Genomic DNA, 5,635 nt, shown 5'->3' with positions numbered 1-5,635 from the left:
AATCGAATGTTTTTATTACTTCTGCCGGTGTGAGAGCACCTTACAAAGATTCGCAAGGCAAGCACAGGCGAAGATTATGCAAGCGTGGTATAAGGGGTCGCCAGAGGAAAGCGTTCAGCACGGTACAGTTTCAGTTTCAGTAGCTCAAGGAGGCGTCACTGCTTTCGGACAAAACCATATACGCTGCACCACATCTGCCAAGCAGATGCCTGACCAGCAGCGTAACCCAATGCACGTTACAGTACCTGTGACTGCTGCCGCGCTGATGCTGACCTATACCTCTGTTAGTGGAACACCTCAGGCAGACAACAGATACCATACAGAAAACAAGACAACTCTTTTGGGTCAAAAGCAAACATTTTCAATTTCATGTATTTTATTCTACATTGGTAGAAGACGCAAATCTTGCTTTCTGCACACGTTACGTGTTAAATAAATAAGATAAACATTACCAGCAGACAGTTATCATCAGTAAACACACAAAATGTGGACTTCGGGAATCAGTCAAAATCAGTGATGTCAGTCAGGTCTGGCACTGGCGAGTTTGCACAGCTTACACCTCTGCAGTTTCCACAAGCTGCTGAACAAGAAAGTCCATGCTGCTTACAACTGCATCGCCTGGAGTCACAGTCTGTTTTGCAGTTACATCAGATGCTGTGAAGCAAAGCCTCTGGAGCTGGCGGGAGATCAGTCTGATGAGGACATTGACAGCCCTTGAGAAGATACCACCCCCAGTCTTCTGGATTCATTCCACAGTCAGTATCATGCTACTGCTGCACTTGCAGGTAAACACGCATGGAGTGGTATTTCACTGCAGCTGAAGTTGGGGGAAGTGTATGAACTTCAACAAAAGTTGATCTCATTGACACCTTCTCACAGAATCGTTTGTACCGAAGGACATCAAGGCTGTTGGCAGCACTGCCATTGTAGAAAGAAACAACGGCACGCTCTCCAGCAGAGATGACTTCATCAACAGATGCTTCACTGTTACAGAACACTTCTGCTTGCTGTTGAAAGATTCTGTCATCCAGAAGTTTTTTCAGTGCCGTTGCCTTGCCAATCCCAAACAAACGTGAGGTTGTATCACAACCAGTAATGGCATGTGCAAACAACAACCGTGTACAAGTCTGCATTCCAAGCACCTGTTGCAGCCACTGAATGTTCCATACTCGATTCTCTTTAGTCTTTGACTGTGTGCCAGGCCTGAATGTGATGTTGTGGGACACAGGGCTGGTATGATGACACAGCAGTATGAGGTGGTCTGTATCTTCCCCTACAACAACAATGGGCCGACTTTCTGCACACCTGACAGCTGTCTGAACAATCAGACCATCTGCATCCCCATCACTGTGGACTGTTCTTTGTCCCTGGCGACAGGCGCAATAGCCGAGTGGTTAAAGCGTTGGACTGTCAATCTGAGGGTCCCGAGTTTGAATCACGGTGACGGCGCCTGGTGGGTAAAGGGTGGAGATTTTTACGATCTCCCAGGTCAACATATGTGCAGACCTGCTAGTGCCTGAATCCCCGTCGTGTGTATATGCAAGCAGAAGATCAAATACGCACGTTAAAGATCCTGTAATCCATGTCAGCGTTCGGTGGGTTATGGAAACAAGAACATACCCAGCATGCACACCCCCCGAAAACGGAGTATGGCTGCCTACATGGCCGGGTAAAAACGGTCATACACGTAAAAGCCCGCTCGTGTGCATACGAGTGAACATGGGAGTTGCAGCCCACGAACGCAGAAGAAGAAGTCCCTGGCTTTGTAACCTGTCACTAAGCATCATAATAAAACGTTGTTTATTGACTGGGTTAGCAAGAAATTCTTCTTTCTTTGTTGAGACAGCCATGTCAGGTGTGAAATTTACTGCTGTGCCCATGATTCCTCCTGTCCGTCGAAGATGGGTCATGCTCTTTGTTGAAGGGCCTAATCCACATCCATCGAAAACAATAATGGAGTTGGTGCAGAGTTCTTGAAAAGTTGAGCCTTGAGGCCATGGGAGTCAATGCAAAAGTGACCCACCATCCAAGACATGTTGTGGCTCTTCATCCAGCTGTGGCATTGGCATATTGGTACAATTTGCTGTTGTCCAGATGGCGTCAGCAAGGACCGACTTTTGTGCTTGGCGCAAGAGCCCAGATGATTCAAACATGGCGGATGGGTTTCCACTAAGTTCATACTTAAACAAGTCTTGCATGTCTTCAGGTTTTCCACTTGCTGCTGTAACAAGCCGTTGAAACAGGAGCTGAGGATCCAGAGGCAGTGATTCACCATCCACTTTTGCCAGCTGCTTGGCATCCATAGTGACCACCTGATTAGTTCTCTTGAATGTGTAGTCCAACACTACATTTCCGACCATAGTCTGCAGAATCTTAGCTCCGGCTTCTTTGGCTGTGTCTGCATTGACGTACTTGTCACATACAACACCTTTGTCAATGTTTCGCAGTGTAGAATCTGTGGCAAAAGGGTTCCTGGCAGACAGGTAGCTCAGAATTTTGTGTGTGTCCTTTTCATCTCTGTACTGCCGTGATTCAGTTGCCTCCTTGTGCTGGTCACTGAAACAATACTGTAGTCCTGTGGCTGATTGCATTGCATTGTTCATTTCAGCACATGCTGGCAATGAAAACAGCCACTGTGTGCGCTGCGATTCCCCCATTCCCCGACCACGTGTCAACCCACCAGTGCTTTTGACACTCCTCATCAAGACTTGCTCTATCACCAGGTCTGGAGATAGTCCTGCCCAGTATCGGTCACTCCGACGGATGACATGATGGCCATTGCAGAAGAATTCATGAACATCTGGGTGAGTCAACTGGAGAACTTGCATTTGCTGCAGGTAGATGTACACTGATTTTGTGTAAAAGTTGTGTCCACTGACAGCAAAATATGGCAGCATTTCCTTTAAACACTTTAGGTGCAGATGCCAGTTCCCTGTTCTCTCCGCCCTGATGAACTGTCGGAGAATGTCTAGCATGTTCGTGTACTGAAGCCATAGCCTTGCAGTGCGATGATTAGCCATCTGAGTCTTAACACTGGCCAGCTTTTGCTGGACTCTGTCCAGGACTTTTTTGGTACTGGTAGGCTGCGGGCTGTTCATGTCCAAGATACTGTCAAAGTATTTGAGGGCTTCTGAAAGGTTATCGGGAATTATATATTCATCTTCCATGCAGTCTTCAGTTTCCTCTTCAGGATTGTCTGGTGCTGTCTTCTCGTTAATCACCTCAGTGCTGATCAGTTGGTTATCTGCAGGAACATCGTCATCTGGATAGTTTGCTGTCACTGGTCCTTGAACTGGTAATCCAAAAGCTTTTGCAGTGATCATGGCATTCAGTGCAGAATCCACGAGGAAGTGTCCTCTCAGAGGTCTGGCCACTGCTTTCCCAGTCAACATGTGTCCAACAGAGTTTGGTGCATAAACAACTTCCAGAACCTGGCAAAGGCCAGAACCTGACATGAGTCTGCCAGTGCTTCCAAGAAAGCTCATCTCAGTGTGAAAGCCACCAAGACGGAGAACAAGAGATTTCAGATCACTGTCTTCGGGTTCATTTTGAACAGTCACCTGAGCTTTCCACCACAGAGGCTGATCAAAGGTTATGACTGGTTTGCTGTTGTGGCGCATTGCTTCTGTATTCACAAACTTCAAGCGTATCTATTATTTATTCACCTTTTTTTTTCTCAAGGCCTGACTAAGCGCGTTGGGTTACGCTGCTGGTCAGGCATCTGCTTGGCAGATGTGGTGTAGCGTATATGGATTTGTCCGAACGCAGTGACGCCTCCTTGAGCTACTGAAACTGAAACTCACAAACTTAAGTTGTGTAGACGCAGCTCATGTTAGTTGGGTTCAAGTCGATCATGGGCAAAAATGTAACTGATGACTTGCCTGGGTGTTCTCCATGACTTACTGCTTGCATAAATCCTGACCACGCTGGTCTTGGTGAACGTAAAGGCCAGGACACTTTCCAAGCTATGTTAAGCAAACTTTCCTGGTTCTCACACAACAGATCATCCAGTGTTTCATATCTCAGCTTCTCAAAGCTACGATCTTGATTTGCTGTATAGAAGTGAAATGGTACTCTTCCTATTGCCTTGATGTCTTCTAGACTCACTGGTCTTCTAGGTACTGGTCTTTGTCTGCTGGTCGCAGGTGTCACAGCCGCAATCATGCCCATACCATGGAAAGTGTCAAAGCCATCCAGAGTGCACATGTCATGGTCCACGTTGTCAGCCACGTATTGCAGGAAATGATTTTTCGTGACACCAGGAATATGTGTGCCATGAAATAAAGCAGCTGACAGCTCAAACTTCTTTACTTCCTTGTACGATGAAGAAAAGCCATGCCGATGTAAAGCATCAATCAGAAACCTTGAAGCAAAGTGGTTGTACATTTGAATGGCTAGGCCTATCTGTAAAGGAGCAAGAAGAGTCCTTGGTCGAGCAGCCTGAACAACAGCTTGACCAATTGATGCAAGTCTCAAAGTTGTCTTTTTCACAAAAGACCGTCCTCAACAACAGCTGCAGTGACTCTGGTACCAGTGACAGGTTTTTCTCAACAGACGATACATCTTCTGGACTTGGATGTTTCTTTGGAAATGCAGAGGGCTTTGATGTCACTCTTGATTAGTTTTCCTGCTGCTTCAATCAGCCTGGTCTTTTCCACCTCAGGGTCATCAGTATCTGGTCTTGAAAAGTACTGACTCAGAATCTTGGAAACATTCTCTCTGAATGTAACTACATTGGCCTTACCATCGACAGTTGATATGAGGATGTTATTTCCAAAGTGTTCATGCAGCTTGTTTTTCATATAGAGAGATGTGTATGCTTCTTCTTTACAGTACTCCTCCATTTTGCTGACTAGGTCTGCAACTGTTGTTTGTTCCTCATCACAATTTTGGAGGTAATCACAAACCCATAAGAATGCTTGTTGCCTATTATTCACTGCTTTCTTCTCGGGCTCAGAACACTTTTGGAACTTTTTGACACCAGTGTATTTGACCGGAATTTCCTTATTTGTCCTAAATTCGAACTGCAGGCCTAATGGTAGACAGCATCTGCTGCTCGAAGATCTTTGATGTACTGGATGCGTGCATATACAGTTTCTCCCCAACTGTCATTGCGTTCGTTGCATATCCTTTCTATCGTTGCCTGGAAGGCATTTTTTTCCATCCCAGTTTTCACTAAGTGGACGTCATGACCGTGCTTTTTGTCCTGTACTTTGGCGGGCATGCCACAAAAAAACAACCACCCAAAACACACACACACACACACACACACACACACAAAAACCCCCAAAAAACCCACACTGGTCCCTGTACCCATCAAATTTGAATCCATCTCCTCGTGATCTTGTAACTGGAACTGTACTGGATGTTTCAGTTTTTCTCTTGATGGCAACTTGAATCAGTTTATGATGGGTATAATTACTTCTGCATTTCACGTGCACGATCTGTCCCTCAGCAGTCTTGAGATTATCTCCGCGTAATTTACTGGCATTGTTGATAGTGTTGCTGCCCTTCTGGCGGATTCCACTGTTTGCTGTCCGTTGGATGATGATTCATGGCAGATGGCACAAGGGTCCTCAATCTCCAACTCTGGCCAGGGAAAAAGAAAAGTAACGTGTCACTGAGGACTCTTCAT

General features: G+C 46.0%; 1 pseudogene; it reads right to left on the bottom strand.

Moving 5' to 3' along the window:
• Positions 1–553: 553 nt before the first annotated feature.
• LOC143300043 (uncharacterized) lies at positions 554–5,224 on the bottom strand (annotated as a pseudogene).
• Positions 5,225–5,635: the final 411 nt, after the last annotated feature.

Source organism: Babylonia areolata, chromosome 25, assembly GCF_041734735.1.
Source record: "Babylonia areolata isolate BAREFJ2019XMU chromosome 25, ASM4173473v1, whole genome shotgun sequence".
NCBI lineage: Eukaryota > Metazoa > Mollusca > Gastropoda > Neogastropoda > Buccinidae > Babylonia > Babylonia areolata.
This window is presented reverse-complemented; position numbering and strand designations above follow the sequence as displayed.